Genomic DNA, 19,847 nt, shown 5'->3' with positions numbered 1-19,847 from the left:
GAAGAAAAGGAACTTATGTACATTATATACATGCATACCAACTTGACCAAATCCATTTGGTGGGAGCCCAGGCCTATATTAGTCAAGTTGCTACATTTTTAGACCCCAAACCCTTGATAGAGCAGTGAGCACACAAAATGGAAAAAATTATATCTAATCAACTTGCAAATGGAAAACCAATGTAAATATTACTTGGAGAGAATTTTATAACCACTAGGAAAACTTCCTAGAAGGTACAGTACTAACAAAATATGCTATAGTACAGACTGTTACTCAAAACAAGTTCAAATTGCCATGAAAACCAAAAAATGCACTCCTTTTATTGAAAAAAATGACTTTGTTTCACATCTTCCAACCCTATAAAAGGAATATGGTGGCCTATTTAAAGGTTTTGTGACTTATTTAAGATGTCCTATATGGACATATTGTTGTAGAATTGTTTTTTCACATTTTTGACTTCAAAAATGACAACTTTTCAACAAGGCGAGCAACTTTTGTTGCACAAAAGGACATCTTTGACAACCAAACCTCATAAACTCATCTAAAAACATAATAAATTCTTAAACACACTTATTAAACATGTTTCAATGCTTTGGAAAGCATTTTGAGACCTTTAAGGCAATTTTACATATTTTTGCCAAAATTGTCAACTCAAGTCTTGAAAGGTAAAACTTGACCTCTTGAGCAGAAAATGAGATCAAAACCACTAGAAAAGACACACAACAACCTAAAAAAACATCATAAACCTAGCACAAGACATTACAAATATGAAAGCATGAAAGACTCAAAAAGGAGAGTTTTTACTCAACTAGGTGCTCCTACACCATACTCCCCCAAAGACATAGAAGTCATGTGACTCCTTGAGGCAGAAAAGAAGAAGGTATTCTAGCTTGTTGAAAGTCAGATTCATGTATCCATGTGGCCTCTAAGAGAGGCTTATCCTTCCATTTGACTAGGTGCTCCATATAGGTGTGATTCCTTGTCTTCTTGATAACCCTGGAGTCTAGAACCTATTCTGCTTGAGGAAAAGAGAGAGGAGAAAAAGAAAGATTAGAAAGGGACTGTGTAACATCTGAAACTCTTTGAATCTCCATGGGTGGCTGCCCCTTGAAAGCAATCAAATCTGCAACATTAAAAATGGGAGACAAAGAAATATCAGTAGGCAAATCAACTTTGTAAGCATTAGACCCATACTTAGCCAAGATTATGCAACGTCCTATTCTCCTCATCTGAAGTTTGCTTGGAACTCCTTTTTGCAGACTTTCCTTGTTCAAATGAACCATCACATATTCTCTTATAGAAAACTAAACATCTCTTTTTGTAGCATCCACTCTTTCCTTGACTTTTTGGGAGGTATCCTAAAGAGCCTTTCTTACTTTCTCATGTACCTCCTTTATGGATTGAGCCATGTCATCTGTTGTTCCACTCTTAGGCTGAAAGTTAGTTATATCCCTCAAATCCATTATACCCCTTGGATGCATACCATAAACAACTTCAAAAGGGCTTTTACCTATAGGCCGGTTGACACTATCATTGTAGGCATATTCTGCTTGAGGAATGAGCTGATCCCAACTTTGTCCATATTCCTTTGTCAAACACCTAAGCAAGTTTCCAAGAGACCTGTTCACAACCTCAGTTTGGCCATGAGTTTGTGGATGATAAGCTAAACCAAAAGAGAGATTAGTACCCAGTCTCTTACATAATGTTTTCTAAAAATGACCAAGAAATTTCACATCTCTATTTGAAACAATGCTAGTAGGAAAACCATGTATTCTAACAACTTCTTTGAAAAACAAGTAAGCAATATGACTTGCATCATATGTTGTCTTACAAGGAATAAAATGAGCCATTTTGCTAAATCAGTCAACTACTACAAAGATGCTATCAAATCATGCTTGAGTTCTAGGTAATCCTACCACAAAATCCATACTAATGCAATCCCAAGGCCTATGTGGAATGGGAAGAGGCTGATATAAACTAGCATTGGAGGAATTACCTTTTTATTTCTAACATACCAAACACTACTCAACATACCTCCTAATGTCCCTCTACATCTTAGGCCAATAATAGAACCTTTGAACCAACTCTAAGGTCTTGTTGAGACCAAAATGCCCACTTAAGAACCCATTATGCTTCTCCTAAATGAGGTTCTCTCTCATAGAACCTTTTGGCACACATAAATGTCCACCCCTGAATAACAAACCATCCTACAAAGTGAAAGAAGCATATGCACCATGGAAATGATTCTCAAAATCTTGACAAACTTTATAAGCTTCAGCAAAATCATCATCAGTAGGATACATATCTTTAAAATTATGAATACCAATGCTATGTACTTGAATCTCATGAAGAGTTAACAACCTCCTACTCAAAGCATATTCTACTTTACTCAACTGACCCTTCTTATGCTTAAGAGTAAAAGTGTAAGCTTGCAAGTACTTTACCCATTTAACATGCCTATGATTCAGTTTGTCCTATGAGTTCAAGAAACTTAATGCTTGATTATCTATGTATACAACAAATTCTTTAGGAAGAAGATAATATCTCCATTTCCTAAGTGTTTGTACTAATGCATAAAGTTCTAAATCATAGGAAGAGTAATTTTTCTTGGCATTATTCAACTTCTCACTAAAGAATGCAACTGGTCTATTGTCCTGACTTAAAATAGCTCCTACAACAATATTGCTAGCATCACATTCAATAATAAAAGCTTATCAAAACTAGGTAAAATGAGCATAGGTTGAGAAGCTACTTTAATTTTTAATAATTCAAACCCTTTATTGGCCGCATCCATCCATTGAAACTTTACCTTTACACCCCCTTTGATTGTGTCTAACATAGGGGCACAAATCTCACTGAAACCCCTGATGAATTTCCTGTAAAATTGTGCTAAACCATGAAAGCTTTTGACATCACTAGCTGTTTTGGGAGTTGGCCAACTGGTTATTGCTGCAACTTTAGATTGATCCATTTTCAGATTGCCTCTGGATAGAACAAAACCAAGATAGACCAATTCTTTCTTCATAAAATCACACTTCTCTAGATTAATGGTTAGTTGTTCATCAGAGAACTTGCTCAAAATAATAGCTAAATGATTTAGATGCTCTTCCTTAGTTTTAGTGAAAATAAGAATATCATCTAAATACACAACAACAAACTTGCCAATGAAATCATGTAAAACTTCATTCATGAGACTCATGAATGTGTTGGGAGCATTAGAGAGTCCAAATGGCATGACAAGCCACTCATAGAGACCCTTATTCATTTTGAAATTTGTCTTCCATTCATCACCCTCTTTGATTCTTATCTGATGGTAACCACTCTTCAAGTCAATCTTACTTAAATACTGTGCACCCCCAAGCAATACATCAAATTCTCTATCCCGGGTATGGGAAATCTGTATCTGATGGTGATCTTGTTTATGGCTCTAGAATATGTGCAAAGTCTCCATGTTCCACCCTTCTTAGGTGCCAACACTGTAGGTACTGCACAAGGACTAATATTCTTCCTAATCAGCCCTTGGTCTAAGAGTTCTTGTATTTGTCTTGCTACCTCTTCATTTTGTTCAGGGGTCATCTTATAGGCTGCCTTATTGGGTAAAGAGGCTCCAGGTATGAAATCAATCTGATGGCTTATGGCTCTAGGAGGTGGTAAGGCTGCAAGTGTACCATCACTGATTATTGCTTTGAAGTTATCAAGGATCTATTGCACCTCATATGGTATCTCAACTTTCTTTTCTATCTTTTCTTCCTTGGGTTTCACTATGAGTGCAAATCCCACTCCTTCACCTTCTTCTAGTGTTTTTATGAATTCTTTCTCATCCACTAACAAGATGTTAGGAACTTTGTTGCTACTGCTCTCTCCTTCTTCATTGAGGGATTGAATCTGATAGGTTACTTCATCTTTCTAAAATGAGTAGGAGTTTCTTTCCCCATCATGTTGTGGTTTCTTGTCAAACTACCATGGTCTACCCAATAGTAGGTGGCAAACATCCATAGGAAGGATGTCACATAGAATCCTATCCGTGTATCCACCTATGTGGAAATGTACCCAGGCTTGCTCATTTACTAACACATGTTGTCCCTTATTTAACCACGTGACCTTGTATGGCTCCTTGTGTTGTATCCTAGGTAGTTTCAATTTACTTACTGCTTCCTATGATATGATGTTATCTATGGATCCTGAATCTATGATCACCTTAAACACCTTTCCCATGATTTTACACTTAATCCTGAACAATGCTCTTCTCTATGAGACCTCTTTACTATGTGGCTTCTTCATTAACACTCTCTTAATCATTAAACTCTCACCATCTTATGAAGTTAGGTTTAATGCTGAATTTTTGGTATTACCTCCATCTTCTTGAACATAGTTTACCCTCTTCTCACCACTATAAGATGAACTAGGCTTCTCTAGGCATCTATAGGCAGGGTGGCCTAACTTTTTATAGTTATAATACTTCATGGTGGAGAAGTATGACCCTCTCCCTAGTCCATTAGATCTACCCCTACTCGGGTTGCTCGATCCCCTACCCCTATAGTTGGTTTGCTCTGAGAATCCCCACTTTTCTCTATAAGTTTAGACTCTCCCTGGGATCGTTGACCTATGCTCCTTCCCCCAAAACTGCCTCTATGGCCTCTACCATCTCTTCCCCTACCTCTTCATCTATTGCTTTGTTCTTTCTTCCTCCTACTTTTCTCTTCCACTTTAAGTGCTAGTTGATAACACTTATGTACTGTTTGTGGGCATAGCAAACTCATCTCTTGTTGGATGTTCCATCTCAATCCATTCAAGTACCTTGCAACTTTTATAATCTCATCCTCTACTACCCTAGACCTCATGCACTATTTTTGAAACTCCTTAGTGTAACTACTAACATCTAAGTCTTTTTGTCTCAAATTTTGTCTTTTCCTGTGAAGTTGGACTTCATAGTCTTCAGGATGGTAGGTTTCTTTTATTTTGGCTACCATTGTTTTCCCAATGGCTATTGGTTTCTTACCTTCTTTCATCCTTTCCTCTTGGATGAACTTCCACCAGGTTAAGACTGCCCCTCTAAACCTTGATTTTGCTACCTTAACCTTTTGTGCTTCAGTTATTCCATCACATTCAAAATGGTTTTCTAGAACTTCGATCCATTCTATAAAAGCATTTGGATCCATCTTTCCACTGAAAAGAGCCACTCCCTCTAAGGTTCTACCACTCATATCTCTCAAAGCCTTCAAGAATTGTTCTTGCTTAATAACATGGTCAGGTATGGGGACCTCATCTTCTATGGCCACCATTTTACCCTGATCTCCAACCTTATCATGGACTTCTTCAGTTTTGACTTCTACTTCACCTAACTTCATAGCTAGTTGATCCAACCTTTCTATGAGTGCTCTATTTTCTTCTTCTTGTTCTTTGACCTTCTTGGCTAACTCAACATTACTCACCATGTTTCTCCTAATAATCCTTTTCTCCTGAATCTATCATTGGCTCTGATACCACTATAATAGGGAGATTGTGAGAGAAGCTACTCAATGGTTCTTAAATGGTTTAAACAACATAAAATGGTTCTCAAGGACAAAGTTTTTAAGTCCTCCTTCTGGTTGTGATTTCAGTTTTTGATTTCTAGTTTCTCAACACCTCATACACCCCTCAACCAATCACCCAATGTATTGTCATTCCTTCCTTACTCAAGCTTTCATTACCTTGCTTAACTAGTCACTCCACTCCCAAAAATACTCTTGCTCACCCTTGCTGTCCCTTGACTATAAATTGACCTCCTCCAATGTCCCAAGAAGGAGGTTTAAGGGCTATTCATAGTTTTATTCATGGTTTGAAGTTTCAACCTTGCCTTGCTCTAGGTTACTCAAACCCACCAATGCTTGGATTAAGTCAAAAATGGAGTTTATCCTACTAAAAAGGATTTTCAATGGTTCTTACTGAGTTTTCAAATGACTTTCAACTAACTTAGCAAGTCTCCTTAACCTTATTCAAATCGGGTTAAGCATTTTTTGTGAAATAGGCCCAAAAGGCTAGTAGCCCGTGGAGGGCTAATTGGCACTTTTTTTTTTCACCCAACCCAATGATGGGGAATTCCTCCAACAAAATTATCTTGGTTGATGTTTTTGAGGTATAAGCTAATATATTTTGATGGTTTAGGCCTCTGTCAATGCAAAATGAGGATTGTCCACTATTTATGGCACTTTTGTAGGGTTTCAAGAGGTGTTTCAAGCTTTCTTTATTAAATACACTTCTCCTTCACAAACCAAGGCCGAAAACTGACCATTGGGCTCTGCCACACCTTGGAGATCACTATTCAAACACTTTCCACTTGTCATTTTTCCAAACACTTGGCACACTAGCTGTAAAAGTTGACAAAAACAGTCATTTTCACTGTTTTTCTATCTTTTCATTATTATCTCTGCACAAAGGAGGGTTAGAACTTCTAAAATGCCTGCACCAAAGCATATATAAACCTGTTAAAAACCATTTAACTCTTCCTTGAACAAGTATGGTGAATTCTTCAAGCATAGAAGGTTTCAAAGACAATCTTGGTGCCAAAAACCAATATATTTCCCAAAACAGGGAGTTCGCTGCCCTTTACAAACAGTGACACTTTATAATGCAAAAATGGATAAAGTTTCATGATCCAATCCCTTCAAAAAGCTTCTAGGATAGGTGCAGACCTCTATCCATGTTTGTTTCATTACTTGATGCTTAGAATCCAAATTTTGAGCATAAAGGAAGATTACTAGCCAAGTTAGACAACTTGCCTAATAAGTGCTCAATCTCATCTTTTCCATCATAATCCTTGCATAAAAGGAACTTATGTACATTATATACATGCATAGAAACTTGACCAAATCCATTTGGTGGGAGCCTAGGCCTAGATTAGTCAAATTGCTACATTTTTAGACCCCAAACCCTTGACAGGGCAGTGAGCACACAAAATGGAAGAAATTTTATCTAATCAACTTGTAAATGGAAAACCAATGCAAATATTTCTTGGAGAGCATTGTATAACCACTAAGAACACTTCCTAGAAGGTATAGTATAGACAAAATATGCTACAATACGGACTGTTACTCAAAACAAGTTCAAATTGCCATGAAAACCAGAAAATGCACTCCTTTTATTGAAAAAAATAACTTTGTTTCACATATGCCAACCATATACAAGGAAGAGGGTGGCCTATTTAAAATTTTTTTGATTTAGTTAAGATTTCATGTATGGACATATTGCTGTAGCATAATTTTTTCACATTTTTGACTTCAAAAATGACAACTTTTGAACAAGGTGAGCAACTTTTGTTGCACAAAATGACACCTTTGACAACCAAACCTCATCAACTCATCTACAAACCTAAGAAATACTTAAAAACCTTTAGTAAACATTTTTCAATGCTTTGGAAAGCATTTTGAGACCTTTTAGGCAATTTTACACATTTTTTGCCAAAATTGTCAACTCAAGTCCTGAAAGGTAAAACTTGACCTCTTGAGCACAAAATGAGATCAAAACCACTAGAAAAGACACACAACAACCTAAAACAGCATCATAAACCTAACACAAGACATTACAAACATGACAACATGAAAAACTAAAAAAGGAGAGTTTTTACTCAACTAGGTGCTCCTGCGCCAATCTGATCACCAGACCAAAACCAACTGAACAAATATGAGTATGAGTATTATGAACAGGTCAATTTCATCACTAGACTATATCAGAGCCTACCAGATCATCTCAGATCCAAGTTAACCAAAAACCACTAAACCTATCCGGACCAGAAGGGTGTCGGTAAAGCATCCAAATAGCTAGTGTTGGTATCAATGACAAAACATCAATGCATCACATTATCAATTCCACCAAAAGGCCAACAATCTCCCCCTTTGGAATTGATGACAACACTAGATGTGAAAAACATCTAAGTACCAAGAAATGCCAAACAAGTCTCCCCCAATGGAAGACAACCAATAATCTCCCACAAATAGCTCTGAAATAAAGACCAAACTCCCCCTGTAAATAATATCTCTATAAAGCTCTGAATTTCTCTTCCTTTTTCACATCAATATCATTCCACCTTTCACATCAATGCCAAAAATCTGACAAAAATATCAAAGCAAAAACATAAGCCACTGTATCACAAAACTGACTACTCCCCCTAAGCAGTAGCATCCCCACATCAGTGTCAAAATGAATAGTATCTATGATAATGCATGTTGGACTGATGCCAAACCGCATCAATCAAGTCTCTACCGGAGGGGCAAAAAATCCCAATCTGTCTCTTAGGTACTCAAATTATTCCTTGGGCAAAGGTTTAGTGAAAATATCTACAATCTTCTCTTTAGTGTTCACATAAACCAGTCTAACTTCATTTGCTCCCACCTTCAACTTCAAAAAGTTATACTTGATAGATATTGGCTTTGTTTTAGAATGAAATACCAGATTCTTTGATATATCAATAGCAGCAGAGTTATCACAGTGACTAACTACCGGTGCATCACAGTCCACCTTTATATCCTTCAACAATTGCTTCATCCATAAAACTTGTGTATAGTTAGTAGCAACAACAACATACTTAGCTTCAGCAGTAGATAAAGAAGTATATGACTATTTCTTGTTGATCCATGAAACCAACTTCTTTCCAAGAAAGAAAGCTCCACTAAAAGTACTTTTCTGGTCATCAACATCTCCAGCCTAATCAACATCTGTATATGCACATAAAGTAAAGTTATCCTCCTTAGGGTACCACAAGCCATATTCTGATGTACCTTGCAAGTATCTGAAAAATCCTTTTCATCACCATCTTATGATTTTCTCTAGGATCACTCTAAAATCTTTAAACAATAGAAACAACATTCATAATGTTAGGCCTAGTCTGAACCAAATAAAGTAGACCTCCAATCACAGATTTGTATCTTGTAGGATTATCGGTACAGAAACATCTTTTCTTGTCAATTTTTTAGTTGTAACCATAGGAGTACTTACTGGTTTAGAATCTCCCATACCAAATTTCTTCAACAATTCCTTAGCATGTTTAGTTTGACAGATTAAAATACCTTTGTCAGTCTGAGTAATTTGCAAACCTAGGAAAAATTTCATCTCACTAATCATAGACATCTCCAATTCTTCCTCCATATTCTTAGAAAATTTTATGCATAACTTGTCTTCACCTCCCAAAATAATGTCATCAACAATTAATTCAATAATCAGTATATCATCATCAGTGATTTTATAATATAAATTGTTGTCGGCACTACCCTTAGTAAAACCAAGCTTCAAAAGATATTTATCCAACCTTAGATACTAAGCTCTAGGTGCTTGTTTGAAACCATATAAAGCTTTTATTAACCTGGAAACCATATTTGTATAATCTAATAGTGAAAAACAATCAGGTTTCTCAATACAAACCTCCTCATCAATATCCTCATTCAAAAATGGATATTTAACATCCATCTGATAAACTTTGTAGTTTTTATAAGTAGCATAGGCAAGAAATAATCTTACAGCTTCAATCCTAGATACAAGTACAAAAGTTTCTCCATAATCAATTCCTTCCTTCTGAGAATATCCTTTACAAACAAATCTAACCTTATTCCTTATAACTTGACCATCCTCATTCAATTTATTCCTAAAAACCCATTTAGTTCCAATAACATTTTTATTTTTAGGCCGGGGAACCAAGGTCCATGTTTTATTTTTCTCAATCTGATCTAATTCTTCTTCCATAGCTTTAAACCAATATTTATCTTTACATGCCTCAATTACTAATACCGGTTCAACTTCTGAAATTAAACATACCTCGTTAGTTTCTAGTCTTCTTCTTGTCATCACTCCATTTCTCTTATCCCCATGATTGGATCTTCAAAATGATTCAATCTCACATACCTAGGAGTCTTCTGACTTTATGTTCCTCTTCCCTATTCTTCAGTAACTATAGAATTCTCTGATGTTTCTAAAGTAACTGGTTCAACTCTCTATTTCAGTAAAGGTGCTACATAAACTCTTATTTCACTTTTGTTCAGCTCATCTACTTTGACATTATAACTCTCCATAATTCTCTGCAATATCTTGTTATAACATTTATATGCTTTTATTTCATTAGAATAAGCAAGAAATATGCCTTCATCACATCTATGATCAAATTTCCCAATGATATCATCTCTCCTGATATAACATTTACTACCAAAAATTCTGAAATACTTAACTGTAGGTGTATTGCCAAACCATAATTCTTAAGGTGTCTTACCACTTTCTCCTTTATATGTACTCTATTGAATGTATAAACTGTTGTACTCACTGCTTCTCTCTAGTAGATATGAGGTAGACTATCTTTCATCATCATTGTTCTAGTAACATCCAAGATAGTTCTTTTCTTCCTTTCCACAACTCCATTCTGCTCAGGTGTCCCGAGAGCAGAAAATTTTCTTCTTATACCATGGTTGTCAAAAAAGTTATTAAACTCACCGGATGTGAATTTTCCACCATGATCTGATCTAAAACGTTTAATCTTCAATCTTGTCTCAGTTTCCACTTTAGACTTAAAGATTTTAAAATTTTCAAATGCTTCAGATTTTTCTTTTAGAAAAGTAACCCACATCATTCTAGAATAATCATCAATGATTAGCATGAAATATCTATTACCTTGAAAACTTTTAACTCTAGCAGGGCCACACAAAATAGTATGAATAAGATGAAGAACATCATTTGATTTATCTTGTATACTCCTAAAAGAGGTTCAAACCTGTTTACCTATTTGACATTCTTTACATACTGGATTATAGGGCTTCATAATCTTAGGTATGTCCCTAACTATCGTAGTTGAACTGATCTTCACAATGCAATCAAAATTTATATGACACATCCTTTTATGCCATAGCCAACTCTCATCAATGTGTGTAACCAAACATGTCTTCTCACCGGATTTCAAATAAAATATATTACCTTTTGTCTATGTACCGATTGTAATCTCCAAGCCAGATCTGTTAATGATTTTGCATTTTCCTTCCTTGAAATGTAAATAAAATCCCTTATCTACCAATTGTCCTACACTCAAAAGATTATGCCTCAAACCTTTAACATAATAAACATTGTTAGTATTGTTCTTACCATCCAATGATATAGTTCCTTTTCCTTTGATCATACATGCCTTGTCATCTCCAAATCTACTAGACCACCATCAAATTCTTGCAAAGATAGAAACTTCCCTTTATCTCCTGTCATATGATGTGAACAAACACTATCAATTACCCATTTATCCTTGTCTTCAATTTTAGTAGCAAGTGCCTTCTCTTTAGGTAAATTATTTTCCAGTGTCAGATCATCTTCCTTGATAGCCAGGAACACCCATTCCTTCCCATTGTCAGATCCACTAGTAGAGTCTTCTGTCAGTTAATCATCAGAAACAATAATGTCTTCCTCATCCACTATGTAGCATGATTTGTCTCTATTTTTATTGTGATTATACTTATTATGATATCCAGGGTTAGGCTTAGATGATCTTCTAACTCTTTCTTCAAATCTATAATTCCTTTTAGGACATCTAGATGCAAAATGACTAATCTTATTACATACAAAATATTTAAAACTTGTTTTTCCTTCATACTTACTTCCTATCAGTCCTTTAGGTAATCTTCTAAGAAATAGTGCTTCAAGTTGCTCAAACTCATCATCTTTTCTCTTCATATCTTCCAATTCCTTTGCATATAAAGCTTTCCAGTCTTTCTTACCAGTTGTAGATGTAGATTCATGAAAACCAGGTTCAGTCTTCACAACTCCAGAAGGTCCAAATTCTTCAAGCTCCAAAGTAGATAGTTTTCCAACCAAAGTATCTTTGTTGACAGATGTATTAGCCATTTTTATCAACTCATTAATAGGAGTAGCCTTCATTTTGTAAGTTTGTGGTAGGGCTCTCAGGACTTTAGAAACAATTTCATCTTTTCTCAGAGTTCCACCACAACATTGAATTCCCATAACAATCTCATTTACCCTTTCCATCAATGCAGTAATCCTTTCATCTTCTTCAATCTTCAAGTTTTCATATCTCACTCGGTAACCATCAAGTTTAGCAATTTTCACTATAGGTTCACCTTCATTAAGAGTCTTCAACTTATCCCATATAGCCTTTGTAGATGATTTGTTGGTTAAACCCATTATTTCTTGATCAGAAAGTGCTTACAAGAGGGCTTCTCTTTCTCTACAATCATTCTCAAGCTCCTTGTCCAGGTTTGTTGGAGGATAATTGCCAGATTCTGGCTTATAGGGTGTGACACCATTATGTATGATCTCCCAAATCTCCTTTCCAAGACATCTTAGATGAGTCTCCATCCAAATCTTCCATACTGTGTAATTTGTTCCATCAAGCCTCAGAATATCCCTTTGGAAGATAGCTCCAAAATAACTGGATGAACTTGAACTATTAACCACAATAGGATCTTCCTCAAGCAGTTAAGCTTTCTCCAAAGAGGACCAAATATCTGATACAAATTGTTAGACAATTCAAATAACTGGAAGACAACTGAGAGAGGGGGGTGAATCAGTTGTCACAGATTACCGAAACCATTAGCAATTTAAACTTTAATACCAAAACTCAAAACATTAATACCAATAATAGCAGATAAACCAATTAAGCAGAAACAATAATCACATAATAAATACCATCCACATAGCACCAAGATTTGTACATGGAAAACTTGGTAAAGGGAAAAACCACGGTGGGAAGCCTACCCACAGTTAGATAATACTTCATAGTAAGTATGTGAATTACAATTAAGGGGCCAGCACTTATAGGAAGGCCAACAACCTAGAGTGCATTTCTCAGTACAAAAAGAGCCTCACTGATTACATATAAATCCATACTACAATCTGGAGAAGTGTTGAACTACAAAAGATAGCATCTCCTATGCTTGAGTATAGTTCTGGTTGAGATCAATACCATATGACTAAATCCTCTTACATAAACCCAATTCAATCTCCAATGATAGATCAACTCCTCTCCTGAATGATATTACATTATTTGCACATTACATTCCTTGACCATGACCTCTAACAATAACCATGATGATCTACAATTAAATCTTACATCTATATATACAAACCCTCGACCATAAACAATCAAGTCGGCCACCAGACAATAAACTGATTACATAATTACAAACCATGTTAGCCTTAGACCAAATAAATTATATCAACACATAAGACATCTTGAAAATACATCAATAGGTCCTATCTACACGTTACATTAAAGCCGGTCCATAACCTACATGAACTGGGACCTAGGATAGGTCCACATGCTATAGCAATGATCTCTAACCACCAAGTCTCGAACATGATCACCAACAACATCCTGAAACTCCACCAAAAGTTGCACCAATACCACTTATGCAATTCATCAAAGATCTCCACCAAAATCTCAACCAGTGAAACCCTCATCGGAACTAGAAACCAATCTTCTAAGCAAGCAGGATAGCATAAGATCACCAGACCAAAACCAATTGACCAAATATGAGTATGAGTATCATGAACAAGTCAATTCCATCACCATATTATAATGGAGCCTACCAGATCATGCCAGATCCAAGTTAGCTAGAAACCACTCAACCTACCAGGACCATAAGGGTGTCGGTAAAGCATCCAAACACCTAGTGTTGGCATCAATATAACACATAATCAATTTCACCAAATGGCTAACACTTTATTGATCTTCAAGTCAAAACAAGTACATTCATAGAATTTTGGTGCAATACTCTTGCAAAACTATGTCATTCTATTACTTGTAAGCCTTTCTTTAGTACATATGATCTTAAAATTTCTAGAATAGTACTTAAGGCCCTAAATTCCCTTTAATGACATAAGGGAGCAAAACAAGCTTCAAGCTAATGAGCATATATGTCAAAAGACCCTAACTAGGAAGTACATCAAAAGGTGTCCTTGCTGATAGCATGGTACCCTCCTTGTTAGTCATTCATTCCCTTCTACTTGAGAAGTCACTATCTAGTGTAGCAGGCCTACAAGGAAGCAAGACAAAATGGCAAAAACAAAGACTATTCCTCTTCTTCTTCTTCTAAGACTTGTTGGAGGATAGCATAGTACTTGTTGTACCACCCCTCTATCTTGTCAATTGGCTATTCAAAAAAATTTAGGCTTTCTAGCCTATTCATATCTATGCTAGTTGCATGTGCTGGTACCCACGTTACTTCCGCAACAATCTTGTGGTACAACCCCTCAACATCCATGATTCTATCCAAAATTGTACTATACGAGGCCTCTTGGTCCAGGTTTGATTCCAACACTTCTAGAACCCCTAAAATAGCCTTTTCAAATTTTGCATGTCAGGAGACCAAGTCTTTAATGTGTTTCATGGGTGTCAAAATTGAAAGGATATCCCATCATTGCAATCATTTGAATGATTCAAATATATCATTTATTGATTGCTTCCCTTTCCTTTGTGAAGCAGCCAGGAGAACCTCCTTTAGTTGTTTCCCTTTAAGAATCCAAGTAACTTTAATGGGCAAAAAGAATGAAAGAATGGAATCTAAATCAATGTCAATTTTTTCTAGGGAGGAACAACTAGTATGGACCTCCCCTAATATATCCATGACTCTGTAAGATATATTCAAAATTGTATCTCTCCTGATTTTAAGATATGTACTAGAGGCTTCTTCCTTAGCCTCATGAAGCTCTCTAGTATCCCTTTCTAATTCCTCAAGCCTTATTCCTCTCGAGGTCCCTACCTTTATTTTATTCAATTTATCCTTTAGTTTACAATTCTTAATGAATAAATAATTATAATCATGATACTTCTTGGCCCAACTATCCCTCAAAGCATTATGTTTCACTTCTAAGTCCTTGACTACCAACAGAGAAAATTGTGTTGCATGAGAAGTCAGACAAACAACCTCTCTTGTTGTGGTATCACTAGCTGTCACTAGGATTGCTTCTCCCTGCAGTTGCTCTACCCCAAAAGGAACAATTGGCCTATTTACACTTGATCTGCTGGCCTAAACAACAAAGGCTTTGATATTTACATGAACTCCAGACCCATAGTTTTCATATTCTTTCACATACCTTGGGTCATTTTGCCTAGCAACTTGGTCTAACAAAAATAGTTTCACGTGATCCCATTTAGGAACTAGAATCATGCCACTATTGGCCACCATTTCTCTAGATTTCTCGAGGGTGCATTGAATGTTATTGGGGTTAATATTTACTTCTTCCTGGGAGCTGCATTTCTTAGTTTTTCTTTAATCCAAAAAGACATACTCCGGGGAATTCACAAAATTTCATCTGACATGAATTCCCTTGCAAAAGCCGCCCTTTCATCATCCACTTCCTTAGCCAGAGCTCTTTCATTTTCATCCAATTTCTCTACATGTGTCTCTTCATGGAAAAAATCCTTTGGAGGGGAAGGAGGGGGCACATTTGGATCATCGGTCTTAGGGATATCAACAAAATCTCAGATCTTGGTTTTACCTTTCTCCACCCTTCTGATCTCTCCCACCGCCCATCCTTTACCCTTGGCACTTGACCTTGCAGCCTTTAGTTGCCCCTCTATCTTTTTTCCCTATTCTCCCACCACCGACCCTTTACCCTTAGTTGTTGTCTTCAAAGACTCAGTTTGCACCTCCTCCCTAATGACCACCCCTTTCTTGGAAAATATGGGGATGTTTGTAGTAGGATGCTCTTCAAATTTTTGCCCTTTTTGTTTGTTCTCTCATTTCGATTTCATCTTTGATGATCTTATTTTCAAATCAGAGAAGGAGAATCATCCTTGCAATATCAGATTGGAACTCTATTCTGAGTAGCCATGTGTAGTTCTTATCTTCTTCCATCCTCTCCCTTTCAATTTTCTTTAGCACATCCCATTTTATATTTCTCTGGATGGCTTCCTTGGGCAAAGCATTCCTCAAAAAGTCTTTAACTTCATATAATTCATGATGATAGTTCCTCTCCTTGAACTTATTTAGCCTTATGTCCCCTATATACCCCTGAGGGTCATAATTGTTGGCAATTCCCACCTTGAATTTGTAGTTTGTGACCAAAAAATCTTGGATCTTTTCCAATTTATCACAACCAATTTAAAATTCTCCAAATACAATGGCTTTAGGGAGATTCCTCTCCTTGTTGGCATTGTGTTGTCATTGATGTCAACTGGTATAGAAGGACGACCAGTATGAGAGTATTGTTGACATGAAGTCCCTGATGTCAATGAAGTGTTGCAGTCATCGGTAAAGAAGAGAATGTCATTCAGAGGAATGTCCACTAGAGTCATTGGTACACAAGTTAGTGTTTGACTTGTGTGGATGAAATGGACAGGTTACCAGTATAGTGTATCACTGGTAAGGAGAATATGTCAACTAGTAAGTGAAGTGTTGACAATGAGAAGGATGCTTGGATGTTGTTTGTGACGAAGAGGGAAAATGTTACCTAAATCATATCAATGTCGGAGGAGAAAGATAAATAGGTCACTGGTATGTTGTGTGGATACAGGATAACAGGGCTCCCACCAGATAGAGATGCAGTCACCATATGAAGAGATGACTGACAATGAATGTTCCCACACCAGATCACATGTGCTTGTTTGTAGATATGTTGCACAAATAGGAAAGCCACATGAGTGCATTGTAGGATGCAGATGACAAGGAATCACCACCACTAGTAAGTGGAACTTATCTTCTATTATGCATAGTGTGCATCATAGTTATGTGAGATAAGGAAGAAGAGATAAAGGAAGATGTTTGAAGGCTGACACCGGATCTACCAATGAATCAAGGGGATGCCTCAAGTGCATGAAATCAAGGATATGCAGTGGACCGACATGGAAGGCATGTTATGCCACCAAAATAGAAAAAGAAGAGTAAATAGTTGATGAGTTTGTCAGCTTGACAAATCGACTAAGATGATATTTAGTCTAATGATGAAGAAGGCAAAGTAGAGCAGCTAAAAATAGAGAATAAAACTGGCAAGTAGATGTCTTAGATGGAAACCACTAAAGGTTGATGACATGGTGTCATCAGGATGGGTACTCGTAAGCATGAGAACTGGTAAGGAAGAAAAGAGTCTAAGAGATGTGCTTCTACCTAATGATAATGAGCATGCTATGGATAGACATGTCTAGCAACCAGTTAAGGTGTTCCACCAGCAGTTCAACAAAGAGAAAACATGAAGGTTAATCAATAAAATGTGAGATACCGACAGGGTTAGTGAACCAAAAGAAAAGAAGAACCGATTGAGTGTTTGGTCGATGATCCTGTCTAAAATGACATAAAGGTCCAAGCTAGAAGTTGGTCGACAAAGGTGCCACGTGGAGTCAAGGTGGTGGACTTGTATGCAATGATAGATGGAGTGTGCACTGATGAGGTTGTTGCAGAGTTGGTCGATATTAATGGTAGACCCCATAAATCATGGGGAGTGTTGCAAAGGTGTGCGGCTTGAGGAAGGTCAAACTGAGGTGATTGATGGAGAATGTCCAAGTGCAAGATGAGATTGATGATGAAATCTATGAACCATTAATGGTGATTGATCTTGTGTCTCATCGATTGACTATATGTGTTTGCTAATCATAGCAAACATGTTTTTGAAGGCACATTAAGGATGGTGATGTCTAGATAGTTGTCTAGGAGATCAAATTAGATAAGATCTAATTGGATTTGGTTTGCCTTGATGTTGATGAGGAAACCCTAACCACCTAAGATTTGACTTAGCTTTTGGTGGGAAAATCAGGTGATAAATAAGGAAGTCAAAATACTTGAAGGGGGCTACTAAAGGAGAGTGTATTGCTGCTACATGTGAGAGCAGATCAGTCAAGTGCTCATCAAGGAGATATAGAAGAGATTGAGTGTGAGGGAGAACCAATTTGAAGTGTTCAACAGATAGAAGTGCAGAACCGGTAGTGTCCATACCAATAGAGAAGAAGTGAAGGTAACTGCAGAGAAGGTAGGTATAGAACTGGTAGACTATAGTACCGATAAAAATCAGCAGAGCAACAGAGAGAAGAGGCAACCAATAGAGAGAATCGGTAGAGAGAGAACCAGCAAAGAACTAGACAAGAGATCCACCAAAGAGATTTGAAGAAGTGTTACAAAATCCATTTGTAACAAGAATATAACTTTGGAATCAAAATATGTTTTTGTATTTACTGAGTTGTAGCTCCTTACATTGGTACCCTAAAATTAGGGGTTGTAGCTCCTTGGGTTGGTGCCCTAAATTAGGGGCTAGTGCTCCTTGCTTTGGTTCCCTAAATAAGGGGTTGGTGCTCCTTGGGTTGGTGCCCTAAATATTGTAATCAAAGATTCATTGTGAGGTTGGATTGGAGCAGTAGTCTCTAGCAACATTTCTCATCGAGGTTTTTCCCATCTTGAGTTTTCCTCGTATATGTTGGTGTTATGAGATGTCCCTTTGTGTGTGATTGCATTTGTGTTGGTCTCCCCACTAATCGGTAAGTCTGCATTGTTAGAATCTAAGAACCGGTATACTCACATAGGATAGTTAAAGGGGAAAGATTGAGACCAACTAGTTCACCCCCCTCTTAGTTGTGCATTATGTCTAAAACCCCTTCCTCTCTAGGATTTGATCCTTGTCAACCCACATCATTCACCACATAAATTCTAAGAATGTAACCCTAGGAGAAAAAAAATGGGCAACTTGTGGGGAGCCTTTTCAAAACCATAGCACCTAATGATGGTGCAGTCCTGATAGAAAAAGAAGTCCTCAAAATTGTGGCTAAAATCCCCCTCTGCATATTGTACATTTGGAGCTCTGCATGCCTGAATTATCGATACCTTAACTATATGTCTGGGAAGCCTTGGCAATTCAACACTCAACATATCCAAAATCTTCTTGAAAAAATAATTAGAGAATAAACAATAGTCTCCAAATTGAGATCCCTTGTCCCATACTTGTGCCCATCTCTGAACTGGCCATGACAACCCTGTCTGTGGATCCAACATCCTGATATTCAGATTTGGGGACCAAACTGACATGTTCTGGTACAAAAGGAAATGGCACACCAAAGAATAGTGTGTGGAATTTAGTGCAATATTTTCATCTTTTTCTTTAACAAGGCTATCACATAAATTGGTTTGAAGAATGGTTGTAAAGTCATAAAGCACAATGGTAGCCAGGTGTTGAATTAATACTACTAGCATCATGTAATCTACTAGTAATATTGTGAGCCTACAATCCTCTCCCAAGACCTAGTACAGGGAATAATATGTTCTTATAAAATATGCTTCAAATTTGTCCAGTGCAAATGGCTCTGTCTTAGATCACAAAATGTAGTTGGGGGTGAAATTGGAGAGCTTTCTGAAAAAACATTGGCATATATTCTCTTATTATCCTTCCCTTCTTCTTTTCATAGATTTTGAACAAGGCCTTCTTATTGATCCCCTTGATGGTTGTCTCATCTAGCCCAAAACATTCTATGATAGCTTTCTGATATATGTTCAAAATAACCTACCTATGGAGATTTCTGAAAGAGAGGCTTGGGGTGTCAAACTTCTTGGCCAATTCCCCAATCATCATTGGCTGCACAAACATATTTAGGACCACCAGCTTCCCTATGTTTAGCTTCCATGGGTTGCAGATTGGGCCTGGTTGGTCTCTATTTCCATAGAAGGCATGAAAAACATCTTAGCCCCTGTGCCCTATGATGGCATCTCTGCACCCAGCCTCCCTATCTCCCTATCTTATCTTTGTCGACTCTAATATGCTCAAGTCAAGGAACAACTCCAACAAATATTGGCTTAGGACCCAGGTTGCTCTGGTTTGCTTTTGGTCTAGTTCCTCTAATCTTATCACAGTCTCCCTCTCAACCTCAGTAGCTATTTTGGGAGGCTTAGCTAAGGCAACTATTTCTTCATGGAACT

The sequence above is a fragment of the Cryptomeria japonica genome, chromosome 2 (assembly GCF_030272615.1).
Source record: "Cryptomeria japonica chromosome 2, Sugi_1.0, whole genome shotgun sequence".
Taxonomy (NCBI): Eukaryota; Viridiplantae; Streptophyta; class Pinopsida; order Cupressales; family Cupressaceae; genus Cryptomeria; species Cryptomeria japonica.
Note: the sequence above shows the minus strand (reverse complement) of the source record.